The following is a 14,475-nucleotide window of genomic DNA, read 5'->3' on the forward strand; positions in this document are numbered from 1 at the left end:
AATGGCCACTATTATCACTGGTGAATTTCAGCCAACATGAATGATTAATATAGAACCAAGAACAAAGACCAAGGTCAACCAGCCCCAGCCCTCTTCCTTCCCAGCCCTGCAACTGGAGGAGACTGTGTGACATCCCCACCTGATCCTAACAGATTCCCAATCAGTGCTCTCAAATAGCTCCCAAGAAATTAGAATCCACTTTGAGCTTTGTCTTTATAAAGCATTTTATGGTATAATAAACAGCTTTGTTAATCTAGCCCATTTAACAAGTGCAATCCATCCTAACATTGTTACAATCACCTCAAAAATCTTGCCACTGAAATCAAGGCTAAACAAAGCCCTAGTTTCACCAAATTCATGTCTGTAATTGCTATGTCCAGATGACTAGAAACTGAAAAATGGAAGAAGAGGGCAACAGACTGGAACTCAGGATATCTAGCTTTACTTCCTGGTTCTGCCACAGACTTCCTGCGTGATCTTGGGCAAGTCATTGTGCCTCAGTTCCCAATCTGTGAAAGGAAGCTAATATTTCCTTCTGTCTGCATTGTTGATTTACACTCTAAGTTCTTTAATGCAGGGACTGATCTTTAGTATGTACAACACCTAGCATAGTAGCATCCCAATCTTGGGGTCTATAGATATTACTGTAATATAAATAAATAATAAACATAAAGCCCAAAGCTTTCCAAGGGCTTAAGCAATTTTTCTGAGAGAAAAAGTCTTTACTGTGCAGAATCTTTGCTAAGTAATCTGAAATATAATTTTATCTCTAAATCCCCCTCTTCTCCTGTGTAGGCATTTTTGGGTGCTTTACAACATTATACAAACAATTTAAAATGCAATTAGAAACAGTAATATAAAAGACTACCTTCTAAAATTCGAACGAAAAGCACCACATTGAGTAATGTTGGCTTTTTTCCAGCTTTTTCTAGAAAAACCATCGTGTTATGAGAGCTCCGTATTATGCTTTCACTAGAGACAATGCCCATGGAACTGGTTAAGGTCTGTTTATTCCTCATTTGTAAGTCTCTTTTGTTTAAAATGCATAATTGTAAACTTAGTTGTTAGTGCTTGTTATGGACTTGTGCCAGAAGTGAGATCTTCCTTATTTTGCTAATCAGGTTGCTCCATATCTGCATGCTCATTTTCTGATATCTGATGAGGCGACAAGGTCATTGGACGTACAAGTACTTATTTAAAAACCGACATGAGAGTGAGATAGAGGTTAGTTGGGTCTATCAGAGCTGTCAATCAATTAATGAATATTATTGAGCAAGGACACTGTGAGGGAAGCGAACAGAAGGAATGAAAATGACCATGGAGATACAACATAGGGAAAACGACAGGACTGACTAAATGAGCTCACGTGAGTGCTAAAATCAGACATGCTCACATCACAAATGAAAGAAAACACTGAGAGACAGTAGGGCCAGAATATATGCCATTCTATAGGCCAAAAGACTGACAGATTACTTCAGCTTTTTGTCCAAAAGCACAATCTTGAATGCTGCATTTGTGAAGAATAAAGTTGTAAAATCGCCAATGCATTCTGAATGGCTTTCATTAAGATTCTACAGACTACTGCCAATGTATAGGATGTTTTTTTCTTTACAAAAATGCACTGGTTTAGGCTACAGAAACCTTAGAGCCTGGAACTTGAAATTAGTCAAGGGGAAATAGACTAGAGTCTTACCTGTAAATAAATGGGGGATATAAATAGCAAAATAGGGCAGTACCAACAGGGCCGCACAAAAGCTCACTTAAAAGCAGCATTATCACTCCAGTACATGGTGTACTGGCACAAGACAAGAGTATACTGTTTATCAGTACAAAAAAGAAATAATTTATAATTTTATCCTGGGGGGGGGAGAAATGGAGAAATAAAAACTAGACAAAAAAGAAACAAGAGAGGAGGAAAAAATGCCAATATGTTTGTGTGAATGAAAGATAGTGAGGGGGGGAAAAATGAAAAGACGGCAAAGTCAGAGGCAGGGAGATACTGACACCAAATCTCTGCAAAGCGTTCAAAATTCTCCAGCTGCCACGCTTTTAATTTGCTACCGTTCTAATTAAAATGCAAATTAAATTTATAATTAGCATCAGCGTTTTCTAAAGAAACCTCCTTGCGTGCAACACAAACATATGGGATGATGGGATAGTGTAAAGTTTAAAAATCGAAGGAGAGAGACAAATGGAACGGTAGAAATGTTGCTAGAAAATAAGTATGGGCAATGGGGGTATAAAGGGAGGGAAGAGGAGACAAACAAAGTGGATTTTAAGGAATGAAGTGGATAAGCATCCCAGTGTAACAAAGAGATTGCTGAATATGAACGATCTATCTGGGAGTTACTTTTAGTTGAATCAGGTGTCAGGGGTCACGGGTGTTGTATAGCATATGCCAAAAAGGCAAAAAGGGTCACAGCTTCTAATCAAAAAGTCTATGGCCAAAAATTAACCGCTGGTTGCTTCCAGATAATTAATTTAAAAATTGATGGGGAATAAAGTACTAACATCACGTCATGATTCAAGAGCATCTACCGTTTTAAAGGTAAACTAGTTTCCCGAGTGAGAATCAAACCAAAGAGGTCAGTAGGACTCAAAGGAAGGAGGCATGCAGAATTTGTGCCCTTTAATTTATGTATACACATTTGCTAGATGCAGGTTTCTTGTTACTAAAAGCTTTTATTTAAAAAATAGTTTTCTCTATGAACTACTTGTAGAATACATTATAAAATCAAAATAGAAAATTGTAGCATAAAACAGAATTATACCTGGATGAGTATTGCCCACACAAAAAAACCCAAAACCAAGCAACCAACCAAACCAAAAAAAGAATTTCACAAGTAGTTATTCAGATGTTGAAATTAATTTGCTTTGGTTAAACACATGGCAGCATTGAATAATTAAGTTTTAGTGGCAATCATCTTTGCTGAAGTATGCCCAAATTACAGTTGCAGTTGTGCATATTCACAGACATTCCATTTAAGATTTTCACGTGGGAGTATTTGCACTAGAAGTACATGTGAATCATCCAATCAAGGAGCAAAAACAGCATCATGTGATTTACCTGATAGATCACCACTAAGCAATCCAGTTTGAATTTCAAATATTAATTACTTGCTGCAAACTGTTTGTGATCAATCCATGCACTATTTATTTTATTTTATTTTTTATTTTATAACATTTGTGGAAATCCAGATCAGCTTTTGGCTATTTCATGAGCTGAAAGAGGCTACCCTTAATCTGATAAATGAGTTGCTGCAAATTCATCTTTATTGAGTAGAGAGTCTGGAGGAGAGCGGTTTTCCATCGCTACATCTACTGTATATTAAACAGCTAATGTGGTATTAAAGGTTTAATAAAACTAGTATAGGACAAAATTGGCTTTATTATAATAGTGTTTTGTTGCAGGGGTATCATTATGAGTTCTAGAGGGGGAAAAAAAAATAAAGTAAGTCTGATCACAAGAGTAGTAGTTTCTTTCCTTTCCACTGAGGAACCTTGTGGAAAGCCAGAGTGATTTTAATATTCTAGGGATTCTGCTTTATCTATTAACCAGGCTCTTCATCAGATATTTTAAAATTTTAATGTAACAGGAATGAATATTTCATAGATGTGTGTTAAGCTGTTATTAAACTGCAATGTAAAGCAGGATTGTAGGAATATTTTTATAAGTCAAGAAGTCAATTAAAAATGATAAGCCTGCAATATCGCTATTGTAGCGCCATGCAAAACTTCATTTCTCATGTGCTTTCTTGGGTGTGAAGAGGAATTGTGACACAGAGAGGGGAGTGTAGTTAAATGTCATTAATATTTAGAGAGACAAGGTCTAATAAAAGATATGACCTCACCCACCTTGTCTCTCTAATATCCTGGGACCCACCCCGCTACAACATCCCTGCAAACAACTATTTAGATTTAGATTTATTTTTAGACTGAGATGGAAAGGAAGAGCTCTTGGAGCCAGATCCTTAGTTTGCTGGCGTTGTTTCACTAACTTCAGTGGAGCTACACTGATTTACTCCAGCTGAACCCCTTTATCTTTCTGTAAGCATTGAGAAATAGCACCATTAACCAACTTATTTCAGTATTAATATATTTTTAAAAGCATGTCTAACAATGATTGAATGGATAGTGTGCATTGAAGTATATATTTTAGTTTGCAATCAGATGTTTATCCTTAAAACAAACATCCAGAACCTCTGTTCTTCAACAAATGGATGGCTTGATTTTCAGAAGTGTTGAGCACTTGCAGTTGCTCTGAAACCCAGGTCTTGAAACCCAGCACCCATACAGAACACAGCATCATCATCTCCAAGGCAACACATGGTGTTACTGAAAGTAACAATGGAAAACAATCAACTGAATTAAATGGGGGCAATTATGGGCCTTCTAAAATAAAGTATGTATAGAAGAGAATAAAATGTGTTGTCAGAACCTGGTTCGCAAATTTGCGCTTTTATTGGGATGATGTGGAACTTAGTGATCAGTTATAAAGGGACTGTTAAAATTGGTAGGATTTGGGTCCACCATCAGCTTGCAGGAAAGAGAGCTACGTTAATGAAAAAAAATTTGCAAACAATATCCTACCATTCTAGATCCATTTTATAAAGTAAATGAATAATAAGCAACCATAATTATATCCCACTAGTAATCATTTGCATTTGGGTGTTCTATAAACTTCTTATAACTACAATCCTGAGTTCAAGTTCTTCAGCTTTTCCTCATGCTGAGTAGCACTCACCAAAGTAGCCCGGTTGACTTCAATACAGATATTCGGGTGAGTGCTATTCATTTGTGAATACAGGTTGCAGATTTGGGCCCTGGGGAAACATAATGTCATTGAATTACCTGAACTGAATACTTCAATTGCATAATTTCGGGCCTGATCCCACAAGTTGTTGAACACTCTTTCTTAAACAGGAATTGAGGGTGCTCAGCACCTTGTCAGATGGGGCTTTTAGTGATTCAATAGTTCCCTGAGCAAAAAGATAAACTATCAAAATATGCATTTTGGAATAAATTCTGCCTCTGGTGGTGGTAAGTTTCCAAAAGCTAGATTTAAAAAAAGACTCCTCAGGTTTATGGAAACTGACAACGTGCAATTAATCAAGACTCTTTTCAACAACAGAAAAATAGTTCTACCAAATCCAGGAGCTGGGAAGTGTAGTCTTCTGCACAGAATTCAAGTTCCTGGTGTTCAAGATGAGAGTCTAAATAAAGTCTTCTGTGTTGATGGACAAAGGGGTGAAAAACAAAGGCATAAAAGGATTGCTTTGTTTAATTTCATATTGTTGTCCTTTTCCTATTCAGTAAATGAAGTCACCTTTGAAGTGGCTTCATGAACCACTGGGTAATCAAAATTATTATGCCGCCACCTGTTGTCCGTTAATTATTCTGAGAAGATACTCATAAATCATAACACTGGACAATAAATCAAACTGTCAGGACCCAGGTCAAAGGTTATGCATGAAAAGTTATAGGTCACCGACAGAGTGTGAAAGATCAGGGTTTTGGAGCATCACTCATTGTCAAGTAATGTTGGGAGAAGTGCCATCAGAACAAAAGAAAAACTAAAGTACAGAAGAATTTAGGCCCAAGGATAGCTCTGGGCTCATGCACAAAAGAAATCAAATTGACATGTCATTACACTGCAGATCTGACAACCAGCAAGATTGCCTAGCAATGCCCTGACTCAAATACTTTTGTCTAGTCTTATTCTTGTTTTAAGACAAGGTTCCTTTTGAAATGTTTCATATATCTGGGCCAGATCCTGCTCCCATAGAAGTCAACAAGTGCGTTGTCCTCTGTGTATTTGGAATTTAATGTAGCATTAACGTTTTCAGGTTTGCTGTAGAAGCTTGAGGCACTCTACTTTAATCAAGGGTAAAATACTTGAAACTTCTCTAAAGCCTGAGTAATTGGGCTTCATGCATCTGTTCTGCAGTGTTGGCGGGATTAAATAACCCCCTTACTGAAGAGCAAGTGCAATGCTGCATCATAAATCCTTATTCCAGCCTATAATCCCATGGTTCCTCAATACGGGGCGGGGGCGGGGGAGCAGATAAACTCCATAGAGAGCCACTGCATGTCTTTATGCCAAAGAAGTGGGCTTCAAACCCACTCTGAATATGCCAGTGCAGAAAGGAGAATGACGGGATGGACTGTTGTCGGGGTCACTTTGCTCACTGGATCTGTGCTTATGTTGAAAAACCACAGCAACTTCTCGGGAGCTGGTAACTGAGCACGTCTTCCATTTCCCTCTATTGCTAGCCTTTTAGTAGCTTTGTCAAGACTGAACTAACATATTCTCACTTCTTCCCTCCTGATCTTTTCCCCAGTGTATCTTAAGTGGTTGTCCCATTGCCCATGCATAAGGAGCACAGATGTTTTTTAGAATGAAATGGCAGGGACTAGCCAGAGAATGTATTGAGTCTGCAGCCCCATCTGGTCTACCCCAATGGTTGCAGCAGACATTTCCAAAGTTCAGGTCCAACAGCCTATCGCCAAGCCAATCCACAATGTTATCTTCCGTAGGAAGAGCCCACTTCCTCAGTAGAAGTAAGATGCAGGGGCTTCCAGGAAGTCTAGCCATGCCTCCTTCCCTCTATACTAGAGGAAATCAAGACTTCTGCATCACAGAGGGCTTTGCCTTGGGCCCTGAGCCAATGGATGTAAGCATATTTGATATGGGGGAAAAAAGTTTCAGCCAGTCTACTTAGCACACTGACCTGCTCTGAAATTAATGTTGTTCTCATGGAGTGTGTTCATTCTCAAGTACTTGAGCTGCATTTAATATCTTTTAACTCATTTAGAGTGAATGGCCTGTGTTTAAAATAGAATACTCATTTAGACGCAAATGAGCACTGATAGGAAGCCACTGATTTAAAACCTGGCTGGGGGAAATTGTTTCTGACGTGAAGAAAGCAACTTTAGGATAAAAACCTAATAATGAGAAGGCTGCTGGAAACAGCTCTGATGTTCCAGAGATGTGATGTACTGTCTACTGCCTGCTGTTTGAGTTAACTTGCTGTTAGAATGAGCTGCTGTAGAATTGGCAGCTAATGGCTAAGCAAACTTTAATTTAAAAAATGATTTATTCCTTGGATGTATTATGGCTTTGGTTTATTTTAACTGAGTATTTTTTGATGCGATAACCAGGATTTTGCTTCTTTAAATAGAGCGCCAAAACCACGATGAACCTCGGCCGTGACTAGGCTCCCGACAGTCTATGAGCTCCACCGTGGCACGGAGTTCCTCATGAGCTCAGGGAGGTCATTGAACAACTGGGGCCTAGAACTTGCTAAATATAGTGGAAAGCTGTTATGAAAACAGCAGGGTTTTCATTAGGCCTGTTAATGCTTCAATATTCTGTACTGCTCCTGAGCATTCACACAAGCAAAGGTTTGCTCATACAAATGTCTATGAGCAGTAATTTTGAAGTCTGTAGTGGAGATTCCTCTTGGAGGGAAGCAGAATTTGTCTGATAAATAAAAGCATGAAGGTGAAAGGCTAGCTTTATTGAAATTAATGGGGCTTTGCCATTACTGACTTCAGTGGGGCCAGGATTTCATCTGAGGTGTATATTGGTAAACAAAAGAAAATGTGTGAAAACTTTAACAAAAACCCTATGCCAAGCAGAGCTTTTACCCTGAGAAGTAGAAGAGCTAGAGACTTCACAAAGTTCACTAGGAATTTTACTATTGCTATTGACTTTATATGGAAGACACTTAGATTCTCCAACGGGCAAGAGCAAAACCACTAATATAGAGAAATGAAAAGAAATTTGGCTTGAGTGGAAAAGGAAGTAGTTTATGGAGGTTTAATCATCTAGTCCTGAAAAGAAACAGAAACATCTGACTTAGTTACAAGGTAATGTGGCAAGGTAATGTAGGTCAATGTGTAATATTCAAGGACTTGATCCTGATCCACTTATGGCCCTGAGAAACTTGACCTCTTAAGTGTTAGCAAGATTGGACAGCTGTATTTGCAGGATTGGGCCCTACGTGCCCAATTAGTGGTCATGTGACTATTTTCCTATAGTCTGTCACACAAGGATATCTTCGTTTAGAGGGGACCTTTTTTGTTTTTTAAAAAAATGTAGGAATTGTGATAAAGGATTGAAATTAAAACTTGGAAAGAGTTGTTAGCGAAATGACATTTAATTTTGATAGAGAGGCAATGAGGCATAACATTTTGCATGTTTGCAAAATAAGCTTCATTTTTGATGCATTTGGCTTAACTGATTATATTAATTAACTTAACAGCAAGTGTGAAGATTATTTATGATGCATTAAAAATGATTAGACCTTAATGGCTTCCCTGTATGAACAAGGAAGTTGAATTTCAGGGCCAGGTTGTGGAGAACACCACTTGCTGTGATCCTCCTTCCAATGATTTTTACAAATGTCCTTTAAAAGCAAAGTAATTATAATAAAACTAAACTAACCACTGTGCCGAAATCAGTGAGCAACATAAACCTGAGACTAAACTGGCCAAGCACAGTGAGTTTGCTTTGCTAATCCATTACTGTACCAAGATTCCACTTTTTAATTCAACCACATAATCTAACTCCCCAGAATCCTCTTTACAGAGGCACATCTTGCCAAAGTGAGAAATCTTGATGATCAGTGCTGTTTTGGATACGCCAGCAGTGTCCCTGGGGCCTGGCAAGTGTATTTCTAAACGGTGTGTATTATATAAATTCTGGTCTTCACAGTTACCTCTGGCAATTTCTGCTGAGAAACACCGGTAATGGAGCCTCTTTGAGATCATTATTATTTACTGTACATCTGTTTTTTCTCCTGCATCTGGTTCAGCTCTGAATTGACAGGTACAACTGTGCAAAATTATTTGGCTCTGAATTACTGGGTTCCTTTCATTCAAATCAGTTAGCTCCATGGGACTGCACCTGTCAGTTACCGACAGTGAATTTAATTTGGGGGAATCAGGACTTCTTGCATCAAGGGGTTAATGAGCAAAGTTTCTATAATATTGTATCATATTTACAAGAAATGGCTATAAGACACAGCTGTTCAAAACACTATGGTTCTATCTGAATAATTTAGAGGTGCTGGTTTTACTGCATATAAATAAAGGAAGGAGCAAAATTAGTTTATTTTGCTCTCAGATCTTTTATTCAAGACTCACAGTACTTTACTTACTATGAAGTAGGTGCAGTATTGGACCTAAAGTAAGGAAGATCAGCTTCCTAAGCAACATGTCTTAACAAACAGAAATACCTCAGATTATAATTACTATAGCCACACAAAAGCAGGTTTGCTGATACCTTTTTGTTCTTAATGCATTGAAAATTGTACAGTAGATAGTGTAGTTGGTATGAGCCCCTGTGTAATATCTGTCTGATAAGTGACTTCTCACACCCTGAGGTCTTTTATAAGCAATTTGCATTCTACAATGAGACAAATCAGCTGGAGAGGGTTTGTTTGGTATAACAGAAAAGGAGTGTGAAAATATTCCAGCCGTACAGATGGCATTGCTCGTTAGCCCTGAACATATACATGTGCAAGTATTGTTTTTGCTCTTAATAAATAAAATCATGCATAGAAAATTCTATTTATAGAGGTGAAGTCACAGTTTGGTTGGATTGTAATAATTAGTAGTTCTCTAAAGAGAAAGAAATAGAATAAAGTCCTTCTTTGAACTAAGGTGTGCTGAAGGATTGACAGAAGTTAGAAAGGAAATGTTTCCTTTTCCTTGGTCTCTTAAGACAGTCGCCTGTAATAGGGCTATAATAGGATCTGTTCTTTTTCATAGGCAAAAAGGTAAAGCAGCTAGACTTTCGTCAAATGAGATTATTTTACTGCTGGTGAGAAACTTTCCTTTGCTGAACAGAGACCGGCAGCGGCTGTAGAGTGTTCATCCAGAATTTGGCATACGCAGAGGTTTCAGTACATTGCGCCTACAAAAAGCTGAAGATCTTGAACTGCTAGTTCACTATGAGCATGATCCAAAGGCCGTTAAAGTCAACAAGATTTCTTTCAGTGTCTTCAAATATTTTGTTGTTGTTTTGGTCTGGTTTTTTTTAGTCAGTGGAAAGATTTACATTGGCTTTAATGGTCTTTGGATCAGGACCTAAAAGTTCTGAATTTGGCTTAAAATAAATTGTTCATTCAACAGCAACAGGCAGTGGGGATGCAGAAGACTCTGACATTTATTAATAAGGACACCACACACTGTACCTATTATGGTGTGTCCCAATTAAATCAGAACTTTTTTGAAAACCGCCAACTTCATGTCTCAGTTGCAAGCAACAAAATCAAGAACCCATACTCGGCATGCCCTGTTGCCATTCCCCTCCAGTTTAAACCAGGAAGTTTGAAAGCCTCAGCTGAAGGCAAACACTGCTGTATTGCCTGAGGGCGGAGGGAAAGATGATTCCAACTTTCCTGTGTTTTCTGTTTTCTGTTATAAATACAGTATTGTGAGAACCCCCTGCTTGTGCAGCTTCAGTTTCTGCTTCTGATTTTAGTCCAAACCAAATACAGTTCTGAGTAGAAAAATATCAGTCGTGCAAAGTGACAGAGATCTGGGATATTTTATTAAAACTTCTTCCATTTAAACTTAAATATACAATTTTCAGAAATTGTAAACTGTCATGATTTTTATAGCAATCAATACTGAGCTGAACTCACCCTGGCTTTATAATGCTCTCTGCTGTGACCCTAAGCCTAGGTCCCCAGTCATGGAAAGGCTTCTGGGGAATGTTACTGTGATGCAAAGTGGCTACCTACACTGTCTCCTCCTGAGGGAAAACCCCTCAGAATTATGGTGCTCTTAAGTTAGTAGTTGGATAGATATTACTGAATCACAGATATGCAATAATATTAATATAATAGCACTGACTCACTAGATATGTATTGTTGAAAATAATGCCAACAAATACCATATGTGACTTCCAGATACATCAAAGAATTGTGCATATATTTATCTAATTTGCTTCTTTGATAAAACTCCACGTTTAATGGGAGACTGTATGAATTTTTGATGTCCATGAAGTATAGCTCATCAAGAGGTGTGAGTGCAGCCGTTCACCAAGCACTTGCTCTATAATACTAGAAAAAGCTGTTCATGTGAAAGGCACTTGGCTTTTGATTATAAATATCAAACCATCTTCTTTCTCCCTTTTTTGTATGTTTTGTGTGATACATATAAGTTCTATATGAGACAGGTCCATGTCCCTTCCGACAGTCCAACTTTTTACATTCTTCAGTATGCCCCCCTATATTCTCAGTCTTTGTTCCTTCTCCTGCCCACCCAATCGTTATTCAGTTGTCAATGGGCCAGTCTTTTCTCTTGATTGGCATCACTCAACAATGGAGTCCTCCGTTTTATTCACTGATAATTCTTGTACAGTACTGGTAGTGTCCGAATAAGCTTCTCCACCTTACCTTAGCAAAGCGCCTTCACCCTGACTTGGAATGCAAAGCTCCATGGGTGAGAGTGTAGCTCAATTACATGTCAATTTAATTCCTGGCCTTTCCACTGAGATTGTCACTGATGGTAGCAAGAATGATGGCTTTTCTGATGTTGATTACTGTCTAATAAGAGCTAAGAAAGAGTCCTAATAAACACACTGGATTTATGGTTTATTACAACAATGTGTAACCTACCAATTCCTCCCTTCTCTGTTTGTCCCTATGACTGCAGGGGTACTGATGGACCACTTCCCCTTGAATTATCCCTTAGAATACATGTTAACTGCTTTTGCTAAACAATCTGTTCTGCCTTGTATTTAGCTGTGACACTTAGGGCTTGTCTACTCTGCCAAGTTGTTGACAAAACTTTTGTCTTTCACAGGTACTTAAAAAAGCCCTCCCCCCACCCCCGAAACACAAAAGTTTTGCCGCGGCAAGTGGCAATGTGAACGTGGCTTTGTTGGCGGGAGTGCTCTCCTGCCGACAAAGCGAACAGTGCTTGCAGGGCTGGAAGTATTTTGTCGGCAAAAGTGCCAACAAAGTGCTGACAAAGAGCATTTAGACATGCTGACATTTAGCGACAAGGCTGTGTCAACACAGCCTTGTTACTAAAAGCTGCGTGGTATAGACAAGCCCTGACCTGAAGAGCTCCATGTAGCTTGAAAGCTTGGTTCTTTCATCAACAGAAGTTGGTTTGGTAAAAAATATTACCTCACCCACCTTATTGAGGTCAGAACATCTAGCAATAAAGTGAGAAAGGCTAAAAGTCAAGTAGAGCTGGACCTTGCAAAGGTAATTAAAACCAATAGTAAAAGGTTCTATAGCCATATAAATAAGAAGAAGACGTGGGACCACTTAACACTGAGGATGGAGTGGAGGTTAAGGATAATTTAGGCATGGCCCAATATCTAAACAAATACTTTGCCTCAGTCTTTAATAAGGCTAATGAGGATCTTAGGAATAATGATAGCATGACAAATGGGAATGAGGATATGGAGGTAGATATTACCATATCTGAGGTAGAAGCGAAACTCGAACAGCTTAATGGGACTAAATCGGGGGGCCCAGATAATCTTCATCCAAGAATATTAAAGGAATTGGCACATGAAATTGCAAGCCCATTAGCAAGAATTTTTAATGAAGCTGTAAACTCAGGGGTTGTACCGTCTGACTGGAGAAATAGTTCCTATTTTTAAGAAAGGAAAAAAAAGTGATCCGGGTAACCACAGGCCTGTTAGTTTGACATCTGTAGTATGCAAGGTCTTGGAAAAAAATTTGAAGGAGAAAGAAGTTAAGGACATTGAGGTCAATGGTAAATGGGACAAAATACAACATGGTTTTACAAAAGGTAGATCATGCCAAACCAACCTGATCTCCTTCTTTGAGAAAGTAACAGATTTTTTAGACAAAGGAAACACAGTGGATCTAATTTACCTAGATTTCAGTAAGGCATTTGATATGGTGCCACATGGGGAATTATTACTTAAATTGGAAAAGATGGGGATCAATGTGAAAATTGAACGGTGGATAAAGAATTGGTTAAAAGGGAGACTACAGCGGGTCATACTGAAAGGTGAACTGTCAGACTGGAGGGAGGTTACCAGTGGAGTTCCTCAGGGATCGGTTTTGGGACCAATATTATTTAATCTTTTTATTACTGACTTCGGCACAAAAAGTGGGAGTGTGCTAATAAAGTTTGTGAATGATACAAAGCTGGGAGGTATTGCCAATTTAGAGAAAGACTGGGATATCATACAGAAGGATCTGGATGACCTTGTAAACTGGAGTAATAGTAATAGGATGAAATTTAATAGTGAGAAGTATAAGGGATTAATAACAAGAATTTTAGTTAGAAGCTGGGGACTCATCAATTAGAAGTAACGGAGGAGGAGAAGGACCTCGGAGTATCGGTTGACCACAGGATGACTATGATATGGCCAATGTGATATGGCCGTGAAAAAAGCTAATGCGGTCTTGGGATGCATCAGGCGAGGTATTTCCAGTAGAGATAAGGAGGTGTTAGTACCGTTATACAAGGCACTGGTGAGACCTCATCTGGAATACTGTGTGCAGCTCTGGTCTCCCATGTTTAAGAAGGATGAATTCAAACTGGAACAGGTACAGAGAAGGGCTACTAGGATGATCCGAGGAATGGAAAACCTGTCTTATGAAAGGAGACTCAAGGAGCTTAGCTTGTTTAGCCTAACCAAAAGGAGGTTGAGGGGAGATATGATTGCTCTCTATAAATATATTAGAGGGATAAATACCGGAGAGGGAGAGGAATTATTTAAGCTCAGTACCAATGTACAAGAACAAATGGATATAAACTGGCCATCAGGAAGTTTAGACTTTAAATTAGATGAAGGTTTCTAACGATGAGAGGAGTGAAGTTCTGGAATAGCCTTCCAAGGGAAGCAGTGGGGGCAAAAGACCTATCTGGCTTCAAGATTAAACTCAATAAGTTTATGGAGGAGATGGTATGATGGGATAACATGATTTTGGCAATTAATTGATATTTAACTATTAATGGTAAATAGGCCCAATGGCCTATAATGGGATGTTAGATGGTGTAGGATCTGAGTTACTACAGAGAATTATTTCCTGGGTATCTGGCTGGTGAATCTTGCCCACATGCTCAGGTTTCAGCTGATCACCATATTTGGGGGAATTTTCCTCCAGGGCACATTGAAAGAGGCCCTGGGTTTTTTTGCCTTCCTCTGTATCATGGGGCACGGGTCACTTGCTGGAGGTTTCTCTGCACCTTGAAGTCTTTAAACCATGATTTGAGGACTTCAATAGCTCAGACATAGGTGAGAGGTTTATTGCAGGAGTGGGTGGGTGAGATTCTGTGGCCTGAATTGTGCAGGAGGTCAGACTAGATGATCATAATGGTCCCTTATGACCTTAATATCCATGAGTCTATGAGTCTTTCTAGTAGTAGCTAGATGAACTACCAACGCATCTGATGTAGGCTGCTCTCAGTTGGTACTCTCTATCACAAGTTCAGATCATTACCATTTGGTCCTAGCACGTTGTA

Source organism: Eretmochelys imbricata, chromosome 10 (genome assembly GCF_965152235.1).
Source record: "Eretmochelys imbricata isolate rEreImb1 chromosome 10, rEreImb1.hap1, whole genome shotgun sequence".
Classification (NCBI taxonomy): Eukaryota; Metazoa; Chordata; order Testudines; family Cheloniidae; genus Eretmochelys; species Eretmochelys imbricata.